We start from the raw sequence: 11,211 nt of genomic DNA, 5'->3' as shown, positions 1-11,211 counted from the left end.
GTGGAGAGCAAATGTTGTGAGAATGAAGTACAAATGTGCTTTACACAATTGATGTATGTATGGATTGTGATAAGAGTTGTATAAGCCCCTAATAAAACAATTTAAAAAAACAAATAAATAAAAGATTGCATTGTCTTACTACAGAATGTCATTGCCCCTGGGAATAAAGAGTCAATGACTTATCAGCAATGAGTTTTAACTCTTTTTAAGCCACTTCAACTGAGAAAAAGATTGCATTTTGATGGCTTCTTTGCTGATTACATGATTATGTATAGGGCAAAGGGCATCTTGGTAGCTCAATGATAAAGCCCTTGCAAGCTAATGAAAAGGTGAATGGTTCCAACCTGCCAGCCACTCTACAGAAGAGACCTGCCCCAATGAACATTGCAGCCTAGAACTCTATGAGGCACTTAGCTTTCTTTTCTGTCTTATTAGATTGCAACAAATCACAAGAGACTTGAAAGCACACACGAGTTTTCCAGAATAAAAACCTTGCTATTTTCAGGGCAAGCTCACCTTCTTCAGATCCAGGTCAACATATATCAAGGGATAATAAGCATGCATGTTCCTCACCTCCCTCCCTAACTCTACTGTGCTAGCTGCTCCTTGGTGTCCAGCCAGCCCCCTAGTTCACAATCTGGCAAGTCACACATACAGGATTTCCTGAACCAACCTATTAAAAAAAGGTCTTACTATGAAGCTGTCGGAAGTAGTTTTCATTTGAAGAAGCTATCTCTCATTTTTATTTTCTGATTAATAATTCAGACTAGAGTTAAAACTTTCAAGAAATTAATTAAGTTTGGGCTACACAGGCTTCTTTCCCAATGGCAATGCAGGCATATGATATAAATAAAACACTGGTGGCTTTTTTTTTGCTTGAGTTTGCAGAGCAAGGCTTTAAATATCTAGTTCAAGTTGACTCAAAAATGAAAAGTAAGATGATTGTTCATAGATGTAAGAAACATTCAGAAAAAAGTAATCAAACTAAATAATATATATTTCCCCAAGCATTATATTACTTCTGCTGACTTCTGAATGTCTTGACTTCCTATTTCCTTAATGCTTATACCAATTGGGATGTTATTAAACTTGGCCGTCCTTTTCCCTTTTGGTCTTATTTGGTTTTATGATGAATAATGTTTTCCGTTGTTCTTGTTTTGATTTTAGTTTTCTGTGTTTATCCTCCATTACTTAAAATCATCTAATAGACGATTTACTTCAACTCATTCAATACCCTTTTGAAGGAAAAGAAATAGTTGTTGACAATGCTTTAGAAATTAGGATTAAGCTGCCAGTAACTCTAATGCCAGGCAGCGGAGCAAGCAATGAAATGAAATGTGAGAAGACAGCCTTATCCCAGACAAGATAAATCCCAGTCCTCATCTCCGGAATCCATTGAAATCTATTTTGTTTATTTATTTGCTTGTGGGCTTGTGTAAATATAAGAAATGGTCTCTTTGACTGTAAATCCAAGTAGTTACATAATTCGGTACCATTGTCCCTGTCCTTTATTAGCATTTAGTGCTACACCCTGAGCTATGACAAGTACTGTAAATCTATTCACGACCTGGGACTGCTCCTGCTGACCCTCCCAGTACTTTCACGCAACAGGAATTCTCCAAAGGATGGTGTTATTCTTAATTAACTATAGGCATTCAAAAAATTGACCTTCTATATATCTTTTTCCTACTAATAAATCTAGATTTGGTTCACTTTTTGCCCTCCAAATTTCTATTTTCCAGATTTTTCTAATGAAAGTGGTTTCTTTATATTTTCTTATCAGGAAGTGCTTAGATGATAAACTTTGTTCTTTTCTCTTTTAGAAATTCAATTTAACCCTGTGCACAGGCTAATTTCTTCAGGGCTATACAGCAATGATTAATGCTGTAGCGCCTGTAAGAACTACACAATCTAAAATTGTGTAGATAAATTCCAGATGCCTATCATGATCTTAACATGATTTATCTTTAAATATCATCCTTATAGTTTGATTTATTTACCAATAAAATTTTAACCAGATTTCAGAATTCAACATAGATATTCAAAATGATTTTTATTATGTTCTCTTTAAATTTTATTTATTTTTGCTGTTGTCAAGACTATGCCCAGCTAAGTATAAACCAATTCAATAGTTTCTACCCATACAATTCAGTTACATTCATTACATTCTTCAAGTTGTGCCATCAGTTTCATATTCCCTTTCTAAGTTAATTTTTTAGTATTTAATTCTATTAATGAAACTCAAACTGTGTCAACTGGGTATTATTCACTTTTACGGTTTTGTATTATATGAGTTTCTTATTCAAGTAAAGGAAAGTATTTTCTAAATCTAAGCTACTTTCTTGATTCGTGTTTTCTTCTTTCTAGACCTACTAATAAGTTTGATAAGTTTTTCAGAGCAATTCAGAGAAAATAAGAACCACCTTGCGAGCCATTCTCCAAATAGGACCCTTGCAATCCCTCACTTCGTCAGGATGGGAGCAGTCCAAGGCTTTCTTATGGCGACCGTGAGAAATGGGAATTTGGCCGGATCTGAATTTAATCTGATAGCAAATACTAGGTAGAAAGACCACACAAGATCTCACTGTATTGTTTCCTGGAAGTACATGTCATTCCACTAGCATCAGAGAATGAAAAGTGTAGTAAAGAACTAGGTATCAGAAATGCTCTCTGAGTCCCTACCCTTGCTCAAATTGGCTTATGCTAATGTGAAAAGAGCTGAGTTGTCCACACGTCACTTTTCTGTATGCCCTGGATTTTTCATGCATTTGGACCCAAGAAGTTCTGAATTCTAATCCCAAGTTAACACTGTTGTTCAACAGAGAAATGTGAATTTAAATAAAAACAAGATTATCACTTTGCACTTAGTAAATTAGCATTAGGAAGTTGAACACTGTCAAGGATTGACAAGGATATGATGGAAAAGGAATACAGCTATTTTGGAAGCAATCTGGCTATCAAAAAAAGGCTGCCAGTCCATTTCTTGCCAATAACATTTTGCAGGTAGAAATCATACACTTAGCTATAATATACCCCAACTTTCAAGACACCCACATTAAGTCTTTGCTTTCTTCTTAAATCACCTCTCTCGTCACCTGAGGACTCATCTCTCTTGGGGAGGAATGTGGGATTCACAACACATAAATCCCTCTTCTATAAGCACTTCCTTCAAAATTCAACTCCTGATCCTTTTGTATCTTTAGTAAGAGAAGTGTAGCTATCTTCAAGCCACCTCTTGAAAATTATGTATCATCATCTCCTATCTCTTTGGCACATGACATCAGTTAACTCAGTGTTCAGAGAAATTTTCCATCAGTGAAATATGTTAAATGTTTTTAGATAGGTCCATTTTAGCAAGCAAATAAAAGTTGACCACTGACCTAGATAGTGTTTACAATATGCAGCTTCTGAAGCCCCAACCAGATCTATAAAAAGATCTCCGGGGATGGGATCACACCACTTTCCACTTTAAAAGCCTCCCAGTTCCATCCACAGCAGTGGTTCTCAACCCCCTTGGGGGTCAAAGAACCCTTTCACAGGGATCGCCTAAGACCATCAGAAAACACGTATTTCCATTGGTCTTAGGAACTGAGACACCACTCCTCTATCCGTCCCAGGCAGGTCCGCCCACATGTAGATACACCTACATATGAGTGCCTGGCGTGAAGATGGTTAACCCATGCTACACCATGCTTCAAGACAAAATTTCATTTATTTGTCATTAGAAACAAAATTTCACAATAATTACATATTGTTTTTGATTAATTAATATGCTTTAATTATGTTCAATTTGTAACAATGAAAATACATCCTGCATATCAGATATTTACATTATGATTCATAATAGTAACAATATTACAGTTATGAATTAGCAAAATTAAAATAATTTTATGATTGGGGGTCACTACAACATGAGGAACTGTATGAAAGGGTGGCGGTATCAGGAAGGTTGAGAACCACTGATCCAGAGGAAAGAAGAGTGAGGAAAATCAAGAGACAGAAGGAAACAATTAATCCAATGAATTATTGAACCACACAAACATCAGTCTCTACAATCTTGAGAACAGAAGAACAAGATGGTGCCTGACTACCGCTACCAACTGCACTGCAAAGGATCACATTAGATGGTCCTGGACAGCGTGAGCGGTCTTGTGAAGCAGAACACGCAATTACGAAAGACAGCAGACTAACTACTTGGAGGGAGAATGGGGAAAACACCGAGACTCTGGGTAAGGACACCCCCTCCCCCAGTCTGGAACTGGGATAACCTCTGCACTGGAATAATCAACACTTTTTCAGTTCAAAAGGGAAGCATTTATGCAAGGGCAAAATTCAGAGGATTTGGGAAAAAGGAGAAATGAAAACAAAATTCAGGGAGGAAGGGGGGAATCAGTGAGGTTTCATTGAGAGGACTGCAATGAATGAGTTGCATCAGATTGTGAGTGAATTGTCGAATGTAAAAACATGATCCACTCTATAAAGTTTCACCTAATTCACAATAAAAAGTTGTTTTTAAAGCCCCTCAACAGCAGACTCTTGGGCTAAACTATAGAATAACTCACACTAACATATGAGAATCACTGCTCTGCAATCTGCATTTATGAAGAATTCATTTGTTTTTAATGCAGATGAAAGAGGATCTCTTGTCTAAATTTATAAATACTTTGTAGAAAAAAGCAGCTTGGCTTAATGATCAGGGCTATGAACTCAACAAACGTTTCATTCTACGGTCTATCCAGCATTTCCCTGGAAGAATGATACCAATAAATTATTTAAATTCGCGGTGATAAATAGGAGAGACAGTAATTCCTTTTTCCTGCCTCAGAGGCATAGTGTGAGGTTAATTAAATAACAGCTGCAAAATACTTTTAGCTCCTTAGAGAAAGACATTATATTATATATGCAGCATTTTTCCCTCCAATGAAAATAGGGCTAATTGTTCTTGAGAGCTCAGCCCATGGCAGAGAAAACAACCATGTCACTGCTTTCACAAGCATTAAATTCACAAGGACAAATTTTTGTCACAGTTGGTATCAGACTGAGTGAATGCTATGCTTCCATTCTTTATACAAAGACCACTGCCATCTTGTGGAAAACAGTCATTGTCCTTATCTTAGTGTTCGAATTTATTTGTGTGAAATGATGACAAGATAATTTGGGTTTTCTGCTAAGAAGATTCGTGACTTGTATAGTCTTTTGTCAACCTCGGGTACATTATCCTCAGCCCACTAGGGCTAAGTGAGACCACGTTTAAGGTCAGGTGGTGTGAATGGAAGGAATGGTTTTATAAACAAGACATCTCCCCAGGGCTTTGAACTATACATGTGCCTCAAATGAAACTTGCGACAAAAATCTGCTTTTGCGTTCCATTATATTCTGAAATGAGGGCTCAGAGAGCGGGGAAATTAATCACTGGTGATCATTAAATTCAATATTTACTGCTTTGGGAAAAATATGTCACTCTGTAGATGTTTGTAGTCACTTGTCAAGAGAAGAAGAGGGATTGCTTACAGAAAATAAATGAAATAAAATTACCAATCAACCCTGAAGTCTATCAGGTTTGGTGAATAATTGCCATATTTTGACAAATATGATGAATTTTTAAATCCATCTTACAAAAAATGGGTTCTTAAAGAAGGAAGATTTCTTTCTAGCATTTCTCTTATCGCTAAAAGGCTTAAAAATGATAATGGAGCCTACTTAAAGAAAGCCTGAAGATGGGTTTTGTTTCAGAGATAGTTTGAATTTAGAAAATGCAATATGAAACCAACAGTTTTTCTAGTCTGAAATGATTTCCATAAAGCAGGAATTCCTAGAGAAATACATAAGATTTGTTACTACTATTTTAAAATTTTTGTGGCAAAAACACTTGAGGCATATAAATATATCAATATATCAATAGCTGAAACTTGTCTTTGATAAACTTGTCTTTGATAAACTCATCTTTTAGGTTCAATACTTATACCCCAAGGAACCCTGATGCTATTGTGGTTCCATGTTTGGCTGATAACTGCAAATTCAGCTATTCAAAACCACCAGTATCTCAGCAGGAGAAATATGCTTTCTACTCTCATAAAGATTTAGTCTTGGACACTCACGGGGACAGCTCTACCTGGTCCTATGCAGTGAGTTTGGGTTTTCGGTTATTCTTATACCCCACGGTCACTTCAAATATCTTTCCTTAGCTTGTAGTGTGCTCACCTCTGTGTCTGCCCTAGCTTCTCCAGACACCAAACTAAAATTGAAATCAATTTATACTAAAATATTAGCCACCGAATAAATCATTCCATTGGAGTAGACAATTGGGAGAAATGCCCATCAGACCAAACTGAATGCTGAAATCATTGATCATCAGCAAGTGCTTCAAATCTTGCTCACTTTCAGCAAGCAAGGCTGTCATCTGCATATTTCAGATTGTTAATACCTGCCTCTAATCCTGATGCGGTATTCTTCATGGAACCCAGCTTCTTGGATCACTTGCTTGGCATATAAATTGAGTAAGTGTGGTAAGAAGATACAATTCTGACACATTTATTTCCTGATTTTAAGCCATGTAGTATTGCCTTGGTCTTTTCTCATAACTGCCTCTTGAGCCAGGTATAAATTCTGAATGAGCACAATGGAGTGTTCTGGAATTCCCACTCTTCTCAAGGGCAATCATAGTTTGTTATCATTCATGCAGTTGAATGCCTTTGCATAGTCAATAAAACACAAGTAAACACTCTGGTATTCCCTGCAATCAAACAAGGTCAAGTAGATATTCCATATAAATTACAATTCAATGTAAAGAAAACCAAAATACTCATAATTGGACGCCCATGATCATATTCCCTTGCAATAATTTTGCTCCTAGAATAAAAGTATCATCACATTACTAAAAAGCATTTTATCCCACAACAGGGTGGTTTTTAGGTAACAAACATACACCTTACAGGTGCGAAGGAGGGCACTTTGCTCAGGTCTAGGTATACGGTGATTAAATGGACATAGTCTAATTGTATCTGGAAGTTTACCCATGCTGCCTGCCTAGCAAAACTGCACTTCATGTTTAAAGGAGCCTTCTATTAACTCAAACACTGATTTGGGTTCTGTAGCAGAGATAGCTAGTTTCCTTCTTTCAAACTCATTCTTTGTTTCTCATGGAAACATCTTCAATTTCTAGCTGAAATCCCGAGGGATGAATCTATTTCCATTTTCTCCTTATATTTCAGTTCTTTGTGGCCATAAAATGAATTTATAACCAATAGCATATGATCTCAAAGGATGTGTTCATTTTCTAAGTTGTGTCCTTAAGAGATTTCTCAGCACCTTCTCTTCCCCACTTTATCCTTCCTGCTGACTAGAGGTAAGATGTGGTTGGGCTCATTGTGGACCACATGGATTTATCAGCATACTTATGATGATAGCAAAAACACGATAGAAACATTCAAAAGCTTTGATCCTATGGAACTACCATGTCAATGCTTAGCACCACAATTCCATGCCATCAATGAGAGATATAAAAAATTCACTTTGAAACTTAAACTACATTAGTGTTGGAAAACAATATACAAACTCAGGAGCCCTCCTTCACATTCCCATGCCAAGTGAAGACCTCAGTTGATATATTCATCTCTCTGCATTCGGTAAATGTCGACTTTCTTATCTATAAACTTTACTCTCAGGGAAGGCAGGATATTTTGTCAATGCATGTATTCCAGTGCCCAAAAAACTGTATGTTTGTAATAAATATGTACTGAGTCAGTGTATTCCAGTGTCAAACTATGTAATATATATGTACTGAGTGAAAATGATGTAATATATATGTACTGAGTGAAAAAATGGATGAATGGGTGGTTGTGTGCATAAATTAATCAATCAAACCATTGATCTTGTGATCAGTTGTGTTCAATCCAGATCAAATATTTTACCTCATTAACTAGTGGGACTTGCCACTTGGAATTTGGGCAAAATACCAAATTTAAAAAAAAAAAAGAAAGAAAAATTTTATAAAATGTTATTAAAAACTGAACTATGAAATAAAATGTTATAAAAGTTATTAAAATGTTATAAAAACTAAACTAGGAAATAAAAATGTACTACATAAGGCGATTTTCTTAAATTCTTGATTTAAACATATAATTAGCAAATCTGTTAATTATTAACTATGTTAATCACCTCTCAAGTGGGGTTCTATTCTAATCAACAAGCTCTCTTCACATAAAATCCTAGTGCCAATGCTGATTCTGTTTTTCATTTTTCTTACTTTGATGATCTTCTGCTGATAATAATCGAAGCTCTAAATATCAGAGGCTATATAACATTTCTCAGATTCGATCTACACCGACATAAATCCAGCTCCTAATGTACAAGGCTTCCTAAACTCGGCTGTTGTTACCTCTGCTACTCTCTTATCGTTCATCTGTCTCTGTCTCTTTGCATTTCTGCACTCATAAACTGTTCTATACTGCAGTGTGGAAGGGATTTTCCTGATAAGTAAGAAAACTAAGCTCTATATTTAAACAATTTGCATTTGGTCTGGAGAATTCGTCTAGGTTGAGAGCACTGTTCCACCCTCTCGTTACTTACTCTAGAGATACGTTACCTGACTGTTTCTTCTGTCGCTGCCTGGGATTACTTCTATAGGCTGCAGTCCGAAGGCTCCAATTAATGCTCCTGCTGTGTCAAGATGGCACTGGGCTTCCTGCCATGACTGTCTTGATTGGTCTGACCACCAATAGCTCTATTGCCTCTTCCAGCTTTGTGGTGTGTGGTTCAATGATGCTCTGGCATCCACATTGGGATTCCACAAATATCCCTCTTTCAGCAATGTGAATGCTATCTAGCTTGTCTTTAGAATTTAGACAAAAATGGCAATCAGTGGAAATACCTCTAGGAATATGCTTCTACTTCATGTCTCTTCCATCTTTTGACTGTCTCCCAAAATTCACACACATGCAAACCCTCTCTCATGACTTTTCCCTCCGCCTTTCTAAATATCGCCCTTCTACAGTGACAGTAGGGCAGGATCAAATGGCCTTGCTTATACTGCAAACACTGCAGCTGCGATCTAATTGCTGCTATGCTTGCAGAAAAGTCATTTCTGGTATTCTCCTTTAATTCATTCATGATCCACTTTATGTGATTTACACTAAATACTAAACAAGACCTATAAAACATGATTCCTGTCCTTCAAAGGTTTTATTCTAAGAACAAAAAATATCAAACATGTTATATCCATGTACTAATTCTTTTTTATGGAGATTGCATAAAATTACCTCATTCTCTAGACAATCTGTCATAATATAGTGCTATTCGTTTTAACTTATTTTACTCATCTGAAGGGACTCTGAATTAAATGATTTTACTTTCTCTTTTAAACAGATAATCCATTCCAGATATGACTTATTTTTCATATCAACAAATCTTGTGTGGGTAGACAGTTATCTTTCCATCTTGATCAATATTTTTCCAGTTTTATACTGGCAGATATCCATTTCCATTGACCTTAAAGTCGATCCTGCTTCTTGACAACCTAATGCAAGTCAGAGTATAACTTTCTCCCGTGGGGTTTCCAATGGTTGATTTTGTGGAAGTAGATAACCAGGGCTTTCTCCTAAGGAACCTCTGGTTGAACTTGAACTTCTAGTCATTACCTTATTAGTAGAGTAGCTTAACCACTTAAAATGCCCAGTCTTAGACCTAGACACAGATCAAGGTAAGTTGCTGCTACTGTTTAGAACAGTGGAGTTCTGGTGGGTTACAGTTCCACTCTGACATATCTGGTGTTCACATGAGTCAGAAATTACTCCACTTGCACTGTGTACCTGTAATTCATAAATTCAGTAATAAAAATACTTTATGGCCCTAATAGAAAAACTCCTGGGAAATCACATAAGTGCCCATTTTTTCCATAGATAATGCAAGTATTCTCAGAGTCAAATCCTGATAACTCATTTTATTTTATTATTTTGATATAATAGGTTATCAAATTTGCATATTTTTCCATTGTCTATTTGCTTGGTTCAAATATTGTAGTTCACTAGATTCTACCCAATGTCTTTCTCTCAGTTTTCCCTACTGAACTTAAGATTGAATGTGTAAGCTCTCCTCCAGCCCTCATTTCATGTAATCATGCCAATACACGTCAAGTTGATAGGCTTCGGTCCAAGAAAACAAGTGGCAGGAGGCTGAAACACGACTTGAGAAACCGTGTTTCCCGAGACCATATTGTCAGAATACTTGAAAAATAAACTGTGGATTTGATCATTTTTAATTTTCATTACAAGGTAAATAACTCAAACACAAATGCAATGATAAAGCATCTTCTCGGGCTGGAAATTATTAAGTTAGTTTTGTTCAATAAAAGAACATGCAAAATGTCTCCAGCATCTTCTCTTAGGACACATACAGATGTCATGCTTTGTGATGTAAAAAAATATTCGGGCAAAAGAATAATCAAGCCACCAGTATAAATAACCACTTATCATCTTATGATGACATGAGGGGGCTTCAAAAAGTTCATGAATTTTCTCCATGTGTTTTTATTGCATCTTTTCAAACTTTATGAAGGTCCCTCATACGAGGCAAAGCACTGTGACTTGCACCCTTCTTTTTTTTTTTCTTTTAAACTGGTGAAAAATCACCATACTGGTTGATATGGTCTTCCATGTGGGCTTTGTTGCTTCTGAGCTAGATGGCCACATGTTTACCTTCAAGCTTTTAAGACCCCAGACACTATATCTTTTGATAGCCGGGTACCATCAGCTTTCTTCACCACATTTGCTTATTCACCCACTTTGTCTTCAGCAGTTGTGTGGGGAAGGTGAACATCGTAGAATGCCAATTTAATAGAAGAAAGTATTCTTGCATTGAGGGAGTACTTGAGTGGAGACCCAATGTCCCTCTGCTACCTTAATACTAAACCTATATCGCGTCTGGGGTCTTAAAAGCTTGAAGGTAAACAAACGGCCATCTAGCTCAGAAGCAACAAAGACCACATGGAAGAACATATCAGTCTGAGTGATCATGAGGTGTCGAAAGGATCACTGAAGACAAAGGGGTGCATAAGCAAATGTGGCGAAGAAAGCTGATGGTGGCCAGCTATCAAAAAGTATAGCATCTGGGGTCTTAAAGGCCTGAAGGTAATCAAGCGGCCATCAAGCTCAGAAGCAACAAAGCCCACATGGAAGAAGCACACCAGCCTATGAGATCACGAGGTGTCGAAGGGAT

The sequence above is a fragment of the Echinops telfairi genome, unplaced genomic scaffold (assembly GCF_000313985.2).
Source record: "Echinops telfairi isolate 266 unplaced genomic scaffold, ASM31398v2 ScPeMD7_3;HRSCAF=10, whole genome shotgun sequence".
Classification (NCBI taxonomy): Eukaryota; Metazoa; Chordata; class Mammalia; order Afrosoricida; family Tenrecidae; genus Echinops; species Echinops telfairi.
Note: the sequence above shows the minus strand (reverse complement) of the source record.